We start from the raw sequence: 10,144 nt of genomic DNA on the forward strand, positions 1-10,144 counted from the left end.
TGTCTAAGTTTCCCGTAGTTAAAACACTTTCCTTTGCTTTTTTATATTGCGTCTAGGTCTATCCTACCTAGGTTAGTTATATAGGCGTAGGTAATAGGAGTTTCGCGCTTCTTTTTATAGTTAGCGCGTCGGTTAAAGTTATTCCTATAAGAAGGGTTCTAGTTTCCTCTTCCTTATTTCTTTTCTTAGCGTCGCGTATACTATCTATCGTCGATTCGTACTGCTATAGCGATATAGTTTAAGAGGCCGTCGGGTCGATCTTCCTTATAGAGTTCGTCCTTAACTTCTTCCCTAAGTCCGTCGTAGAATCGCGATATAAGGGGTTCGTCGTCCTATTTAAGTTTTAAGGTGACTTAACGGAATTTAGTAGTATAGTCCGATGCCAAGGTCCTTTATCGGAGTTCTCGAAGTTTTTGTTCGGCTTCTCGTTCTTCGTCGGTTATTCCGAATACCTTAGTAATAGCTTCTTTAAATCCTTAGAAATTAGCAAAGACTTCGTCCGTTTCGCTATTTCGTTATGCTAGTTAGTTGTCGAGATAGTCCCTTATAATAGGTCTAAACTAGGCGAGTGCCGTTCTAGATAAATAATTTCCTACGTAGAGTACCTTTTTAACTAGGTTCGAAAGTTTCGTCGGGTAAAACCGGTAGTAGGCCTTAAGTTAGGTAAGAAAGTCTTAAAGAGTGCTATAAGTACCGTTAAATAGTCCTAGCTGCTTTAGTTTAACTACTTTTCTAAGGTCCCTAACTTATCCGTTGCCTCCTCCGTTCCTAAGTAACTATACCTTATATCGAAGGGTGATAATCTCGCGCATTATATCCTAAGGCGATATAGTAGCTCTAGAGTTAGTTAATCTAGTTTACTATATAGGCATATTAATAGTTGCGATATTGCTTAGAGTAACGCGGTATTATACTAAATAAGAGCTTTTAACGTATAACGACCGGTGTTATTCCTAAGGGATAAACCTATCGAGGGGTTTATATTAGCAAATATAATAGGGCGTGGTCTAAGTAATAATAAGTATATTACGTTAGTAATAAGTCGGAGGTCGTAGACCGTAGACTATAACTAGGTAATTAAAATTAGAGATAGAATCGTAATAAAGATCTATATTAAAAGCTATTAAGCTATCTATCTAAAGGAGTGTCCCGTTCCTTCCTTATATATCTTAAGAGCTTCCCTAGATCGCCGAGAGCGCTAGGTAATCCCGTCGTCTAGGAGCGCTAGAGCGCTAGAGCGATCCTACGATCCTAGCTATAGAGCGTTAGAGCGCTAGAGTGACCCGTCGCTCTAAACTTAATTGGCCCGTCGGTCCGTCTAATATTCCTTGCTCCCTACGTTACGTGACCTCGTGATATATATTAGTCCCCGCGGTTCGCTAGACCGTGGTCGTAATAATAGTTTACTATTTAACGTAAGTTAAGCCGCGGGGAGCTACTAGTCTTAGTCTACTTAGTTACGGGCTACGATAGCCTATAGGTAAGCCTACGCCTCTTAGTTAACCCTCTTAGGCCCTCTGTCGGTCTATAGGTAATATACTATACTAAGTAGCTATATAATTTAAAGTAGCTAGTATAGGTACTACTAAAAGCAGCTAGTTTAATTCGATCCCTTATCGCTTATAATAAAGGCTAGCTAGCTATATAAGCGGGCTTAGTATTATAAGAAGCGCTCTACGTAGGACTCTATATCTATAGATAGTATCGGCTCTAATACTATAGACTTACTAAGTCGGTCCTTAATTACCTATATATAGTAGTTACCGCCCTCTATAAGTAGGAGGTCCGTTATAAAGTCTATCTATATATATATATAAAACTAGTTAAGTACTAAAAGCTACTTAAGTAGCCCCTTAAGCTATACCTTTTAAATCTTTATACGGCTATAGATATCGTAGTTATAGAGGAAGCAATAAATATAGTACTATAGGAGGGGCTAGTAAAAGTCCCTTATAAGGCCTACTACTATACCTTATCTACCTAGGTAACCTACGACGCTAGAGTTATAGATAAGTTAAACTAGCCTCCCTTAGAGCTCGTTTTATTTATCTAGCTTTAGCGGTCCCTCCTTCTCCTTAGCTTCCGTAGTATATAGTACGCCTAGTACCTATAGTCTCCCCCGCTAACGTAGATACCCTTATAGGTCGATATAGTAGTCGGCTACCTATACCTTTAGCTTTAGCTTTAGATCTAGGCGTTAAGCGCCGGACTTAATAGTACGGCGTACGCCCTCGTAGGTACGGTCTAGAGCCGCTATCCTATCCTATAAGCGTTAAAGGGCCTTATCTTAAAACACTCTCGCTACGCGCGCCCCTAGGCCGGTCTATCCCTCCTCGCTAGACCGAGGTAAGGGCGCGGGGGGAAGCTTATTTACTAGCACCGCGTCTCCCTTTACTAAGGAAGCTCCTATATAAGTCCGTAGTACTTCCTATAGGATAAGCTATAGATCCCGGGCCTTAATATCTACTCCCGTTAGCTAGTCTTAATCCCTCTAAAAAAGCGCGTTTAGGACTATAGAGTCCCGCTTAAGGCGATACTTAATCGAGAAGTTAAAGCGTAAGAGATACTTTACCTAGCGGGCTTACTACTCTAAGAGGTGCTAGTAAGTTATAAAGTACTTAAGGTTCTTATAGTTTATAAGAACCTTAAAGCTCTTATAGCTCTAGAGCTCTACTTACTATTACTTAAGGTAGCTAATAATCGCTAGTATCTCCTTATCGTAAATAGCGTAATTCCGCTTTACTAAGGTTAGCTTATAAGAGTAGAACGCTACTAGTTACTTTCGCCCGTTTACCTCTTAAGAGAGCGTTCCTTTAAGTGCCTAGCCGCTATAGTCCGCTTTAACTAACGTAGACTAGTCGAAGTCCTATTAAAGTAGTACTAGGGCTTAAGAGAATAGGTCCTTAAGCGTATAGAACGCTCCTTCCTATATAGGCCCCTAGCGAAAGGCGGTCCGCTTCCTAGTAATCTCGTTTAAGGGTATTATAATATAGGAGAAGCCCTTAATAAATATCCTATAATAGTTCGCGAACCTAAGGAAGCTCCGTATACCTATTTATATAGTTAAGGTAGCTTAGTCCTAAATCGCCTAGATCTTTATAGGGTCTACCTATATACCTATACTTACGTAGATAATAAAGCCTAGGTACTTAACCCTCTTAACCCTAAATTCGTACTTATTTAAGTTAAGGTAGAGCCTATAAAGTTAGAAGCGCTCTAGGACCCTCCGTACTTTCTATATATAGTCCTTATAAGAGCCGCTTATATAGATAAAGATATTATCTATATATATAAAGGCGAACTCGTTAAGGAAGTCCTAAAATACGTTATTAATATAACGCTAGAAGGTAGCGGGCGCTCTTAAGAGGCCGAAGGGCGTTACGAGCTACTTAAATAAGCTATAGCGTATATAGAACGCTATCTTTTACTCGTTACCCTCTAAGATCTATACCTTATAAAACGCTTATTTTATATTTAGCTTTATAAACTACTTCGCCTTTAAAAGGTTATAGAGCGTATCCGAGATTAAGGGTAAGGGGTAGCGGTCCGGCCTTATAATTACGTTTAGAGCCTTATAGTCGTAATAGAACTATATCCCGCCCCTTAGTTTACGTACGAATAAGACCGGCGCTCCTACTTTAGAGCTACTTACTTAAATAAAACCCTTATTTAAGAGGTCCCTTAGCGTCTTTTTTAGCACTAGTAGCTCTATATATAATATACTATATAGCGGTCTAAATAGTATAGGTAGTTTTTACCCCTTCTTATTAGTATAAAGTACGATCCTATAGTCTACCCCTAGCTTATATAGGTTAAGCTTATCTACTTCCTAGGCCTTAAATAGTAGTAAGAGGTCGTAAAAGCGCTCCGGTATCTATTACTATAGCTTAGAAGGCGACTTTAGCTTCTTTATCTAAAGGGCCTTATCGATATCCGCTAAGCTAACTACGTAGACTACTATATTAGCCGCTACCCGGCCTTGCCCCTACTCTACCTATCGTACGGTTCCTATAAAGATAGAGGCAAGGACTTCTTATACTAAGTATAAAGCTTATACGCTTAGTCTTACGCTTATAGAACTATCGTTATAGTAGACCTACTATTATATAGGCCTAAACTATAGCTTCCTTTAGTATAGAACTAAGTATAACTCTATATATAATAACTAGGGTTTCCTAAGGATTAAGGGAAACTTTAGTTAAGGGATTATATAAGCTACGATAAGCTTATAGTAACTATCGACCTTTATAGCTAGCTATATAATGCCCTTAATTACTATACCCTCTATTACGCTTAAGGCGCCCTTTACTTACCTTAGGGCGATCTTTTCTACTAGTACTTATATTTCTCGCGTAAGCGCCTCGTTAACTACGGCGTAGTACTAGTAGCCCTTATCTATAAGGGCGGTAATAGGTAAGGAGTTATTAATTATAACCTATATTAAAGTAAGCTCCTCTTTTATATAGGCGGATAATTCTTCTTTCTCTTTTACTAGTACTAATAATTAAGGCTCTAAAGCCTATCTTTATTCTAGAGCTACTCTTTTTCCTCTAGGCCTAAGGGGGCGGAGTCCTCCTTATCGTTTAAGGCGAGGAGCGGTTCTATCTTCGCTACTCGAACCGCTATAGGCCGCTTAGCTAAAAAGAAGGGGCATTTTAATATAAAGTACGTAGATACTCCGTAATATAGGTAGCGGCCGTTAGCCTTTTTTTTCCCGATTTCCTCGCTTATTACCTACTTCGCCTACTACTTAAAGTATAGGGCGGTATAGGGGGTAGTCGACGGCGTCTTCTTACCGCGTCTAGCCCGGTCTATATAGGTAGCCGATATTAAGGTATCCCTATCTATATCGATAGCCGGTTATTTATCTTACGGAGGGGCGGTAATCCTATCGCCGCTATATAGCGTGCGCTTACGGAGCTTTTAAAAACGCGGCGTTTACTCGTAGCCCTAAGCTACCTTTATTAACCGGCTTATATACTTACTATAGTTAGTAAGCATAATTATAGGGATAAGTAGCTCTTATAGGGCCGGCGTAATTAAATTCTATAGCTATATAAGCTTCGCGCTATCTTCCTATACTATAGTCCCCGCTACCTATAAGAGCGTTTCTTTAAAATTAAAAAGGAATTCGCTAAAGGTTTATCTATCTCTTTACTTAAGGGTCTATAGCCTATCTTACGCCTTCTCCCGCTCTTATACGTTGCCGAACGTATATATAAGGTATTAAAAGAAGTCTTATAGGTCGCGTCTACCCCTAGGGCCGCCCTTATCCTAGAATCCGAAGATCCGCTATATCTAGGGCTCCGGTAGCGTATAGAGGAGCAAATACTACGCTATATCGCGATAGCTATTTAGGCCCTATTTCTCGTCGGTTATAAACTTTATCTATAGCTAGCTAAGGAAGAAGTAAAAGGACTCTAGCTTACCGTCCTAAGTCGGCTAAGGGAGCGGCTTCCTTATTAGTAGTATCGCCGCCGTAACTAGCGTTACGGAGGCCGTAGGGGTTAAAGCCGGTCTCGTAGACGGCTCCCTTAGTATAGTAAGAACCTTATCCTTCTTACTAGCCGTCGCGCTTTTAATCGCTTCTAGGATAGCTACGATACTTCCTATCCGTCTAAGGAGGGGCGGAGTGCTTCCTTAAAGGGGAGGCGCCCTCTCTAGAGAGATATCTATTAGATCTATTAATTAATAGCTTATACTATTATAGAGTAGGTAAAGGCGTACGCATAGGTACCGTCTATAGGATAATATTAATAAGCTATATAGAGCTCTCCTATACGCGGCTAGCCTATATATATATATATAGGATCCGGCCCTCCGTATATAACTATATAGCTTAGGCTATAGCCTAAGCCTATAACCTATAATAGTTAAAGACTCTTATAATTACTACTATATAGCCGCGGCCGCGTTAGCTTATTAGTTTATTAGTTAGTTAGTTTATAGGGTAGGTAATATCTAGTTACTAGGCTAGGCGCTAGTATAGGTCGCTCTTAGGTAGGGCTAGCTAATCGAAATTTAGTTAGCTAGCTCTATTAATCGAAAATCGGTTCTTATCTAGCCGCGTAACTTCTTAATTAAGAGCGCGGCGGCTTATATTTACTATTTATTATATAGCTATTAATTACGCGCGCTTAGCTTATATATATATATACCTACCCTCCCCCCCCCTTTTTTTATATATATTATTACTTATATATAGCCTTTAGGGCTATAGCGAGGCTAGTAAGGGCCTAGGCCCTTATTAGTAGTCCTAGCTAGCTATAGAGCCTAGGGGCTTATAACTAATTAAGGAAAGGGTAGCTTAAAGGCAATAATAAAGGAAAGGGTAGCTTAAAGGCAATAATAAAGGAAAGGTTAGTTTAGTTCCTCTTATATAGTAATTTTCCCCTTTAAGAGCCCTAGGGCCCTTAGGTTACTCCTTTTTAAGCTACTTTACTATCCTTATCTCTATTTTAGCTAAGAAGGTTAAAAGGGCTTCCCTTCCTTCCTTAGAGCTATAAAGGATAGGTAGGCTAAGGGCCCCCTTTTATCTCTTAAAGGTCTAATAAAGGACCTCTCTTTCCCTCTTATAGTTTAAGCACCTTAGGATAAGGTACCTAGCTATATACCTTCCTTAGCTATAGCGGTAGTTATCTTAGTTTACTTTATTAGTCCTTTTTAAGAAGGAAAATAAAAAGCCGGCCTTAAAGAGGAGCTAGTAAAAGGCTAAGAAGGTCGGCCTAGGCCTCCTTATAAGGTCCTTTTCTAGGCTAAGGGCTAGGCAAGGGGTCTTTTAAATAAATATATAGTACTTACCTAGGCCCTTAGCCTTAGGGCCTTTAGCTACCTTAGTAGCCTAAAGTCCCTTTTAATAGTCCTTAGTAGCTTACTAGACCTTTCTTTATAAGTAGCTAATAAAGACTAAGGGGGTCCCTTAGGTAGGAGCCCCTAAGCCTCTTTGAGCTAGCTAGTTAGCTAGCTCGTTACTAAAGATCCTTAGGTAGCTAAGGTACTAATATAGCTATATATTATAAAAGGCTTTTAAGCTAAATAGGAGCCTTTTAATATATATAGCTAGGTCCGAGAAACCTATAACCTTCTTTATAGCGGCTTAGCTATCTATAAAGATATAGGTATCTATAAAGGGGTTAAGAGGGCTAAGCTTTAAGGGCTAAGGCCTCTTAGCTAGGTCCTTTAAGACCCTTAGTATTATAAATAGCTCTATATTAGCTACTTTAATTAAAGGCCCTAGGTTCCTATAGTACGCCTTAATAGGCCTATTTTCTAGGCCTATTTTATTAAAGGAGTAAGCGTTAGTCTTTATAAGGGACCCCTTAAAGTACCCCTTAAAGCCGTTAGTATAAAAGGCTAAGGGCTATAACCTAAAGTCTTTTAAGCTAGCTAGGCTAGCTAAGAGGCGTTAGTATTACTTCTTAGCTAAGGTATAACGACCGGTATTATTCTTAAGGGATAAACCTATCGAGGGGTTTATATTAGTAGATATAATAAGGCGTAGTCTAAGTAATAATAAGTATATTACGTTAGTAATAAGTTAGAGGTTATAGACTATAGACTATAACTAGGTAATTAGAATTAAAGATAGAATCGTAATAAAGATCTATATTAAAAGCTAGAGAGCTATTTATTTAAAGGAGTAAAAATAGGTAGCTATATATACCTATAGAGACTATCCTTAGATTATAGGCTTAGCTATAATCCCTAACGTTAGATTATATAAAGTATAGTAATCTCGTTAATCCTAGATTACTTAGATCTCTACGATCCCCTTAATCCTATATTTATTAAATAGTCGTGCTAACTATTTATTTATTAGACTATATTATATACTTAACGCGGTCGACCGTTAGCGGCCTAGTAGCCGTAGTCGTAATATAATATCTCCCCTTCTTTTAGTCTTATCTATAAGACCTACTATAGCTACCTTAGCCGCTATATATAAATATACCCTTATCGCGTTATATATAAGTATATTATTCCTTATCTCTTTATCCTTTTAGGATATACTACTAATAGTATATCTAGTAGTATACTAAAAAATCGTTCCTAAAAAGTCTTTAAGCGCGCTACTCTTACTAAATATATCGACTTAAGGAAAGATCCTACTAATATACTATATACTCGATACTTTAAGGCAAAGAAGACGAATTATTAGATAGCCGAAAATTCTTCGCGCTATAATAATTATATTGCTAGTAGTCGTCCCTATTATAATAGTATTTTAATAGCCTCTTCTTATAGGTGTCTTTTAATTCTTTTTATACGTAGTAGCTAATATATTTCTTTTAGTAACTAAATTATTAGCGGAGTAGTATAGGCTATATTCTAAAGAGGAGGAAGCTAGGGAAGCCTTATTAGAGCTTTAGGTATAGCTTACGAATCTTTAGTCGTAAATATCTATCGCCGTTAATTATTTAGCTCGTATTTAGAAGATTTAAAATTATATAAAGGAAAAAAGTTCTAAGTTATTTCGTTATAGTATCTAGGAAGTAAATACTAAGGATAGCGTTTTGCTTATACTTAATATATATAAGTATTAGGTAGTAAATAACTTATAATCGTTAAGCGTTCTTAATAAAGCGAATTAGTCCTCGTTTAGTATTAGTAAGGAGTTTATAGATCTTAGTCCTTTAATCCCTCTTAAACCTTTTAGTAAAATTATTAAAGTAGAGAGCTATAGTAGGTTAAGTGCTTAAGTAGTTCCTAGGTATTTTCCTTTAGTCTATATCCCTTCTACTTAATAAGGTATTCTTATTACTAACCTTATTTTCTTATATCTAGTATTTATTCTACTTTATATTCTTAATTATTATCGACTTCGATTTTTCCTATAGTTTAGCGTTTTATAGCGCTAGTTCTAATAATAAGATATAAAATATTAGGTATATCTATATTATTATTAGTAGCGAAAGTTTATAGTTAACTTTTAAAATAGTTTTCTTAACTTTAAACGGTCTAAGTTTCTTAAAATTTAATTTATTACTTAGTCGTTTTATTTTAATATTTCGTCGTATAAGGTAGACTATATCTCCCTCTCGAAAGATTAGTCCCTATAATCTTTTCTAATTATAATAAGTAGATATTCGTTTTCTAATAAATTAAAGTTCTTATTATATTTCTTTATATAATTTTTATAGCTAATCTACTTATAGTATTACTCGTTCTACTTATAGTCCTTATTAAGTAACCTTAAATACTTTTAAGTTATATCTATAATTAGCGTATACTAGTAAGAGCTTAGTTATTTCTATAACTAAGCTATTATAAGCTAGTTACGCTATTAGTAGCTATTTAACTTAATTGTTTTATTTATAACTATTATAGAGTAAGTAAAAGTATATATATAGGTGCCGTTTATAGGATAATATTAATAAGCTATATAGAGCTCTCCTATATACGGCTAGCCTATATATATACGTATAGGATCTAGCTCTCTATATATAACTATATAGCTTAGGCCGTAGCTTAAGCCTATAACCTATAATAGTTAAAGACTCTTATATAATACCCTCCTTTAAGCGCGCGGCGTTGCCCTATTAATAGCTTCCGTTAATCGTGCTAGCCCCTACTAGCCTTATTATCCCCGCGCCTATTAGCCTAGGTAGCTAGAACCGGGCTTTATACTTATTAGCCGGCTACCGTTTAAATGGGCATAACTTTATTATACAGCCGGTGGCGTGGCTTCGGTGTGGCTAGGTTGCCCGTCATAGCCTTAGGTAGCCTCTTCTACCTAGGGGTATATAGGCGGTATCCCCCTTTCCTCCTTCCTTTCCTTTTTTCTTTAACTATAGTAGTAGTAGTAATAAGTAAGTTCCGCTCTACCTAGGGCATTAGTTCGTTCCTAGCTATATAGGCCGCTTTATTAACGTATACTTATAGTAATAGCTATAGTAGTAATAATAGCCCTAATAATAATAACTTTAACTAGTAAGTTCTCCGCCCTATAAAGCGGGAAGCTATAATCCGTAATACTAACTTCCGCGATAGATATATCTACCTCCCCCTATACTTCTGGGGTTGTTCTGCGTCGACGCCGTGCTAAGTGCAAGTACGATAACGGCTCCGCCTACCGCTCCTACCCGCGCCCCCGCGACCGCTACCGCCGCCGCTCTGCACTCACTATACTAGCCGCGCCATTACG

The sequence above is a fragment of the Hirsutella rhossiliensis genome, assembly GCF_020360975.1.
Source record: "Hirsutella rhossiliensis strain HR02 chromosome Unknown scaffold00005, whole genome shotgun sequence".
Lineage (NCBI taxonomy): Eukaryota > Fungi > Ascomycota > Sordariomycetes > Hypocreales > Ophiocordycipitaceae > Hirsutella > Hirsutella rhossiliensis.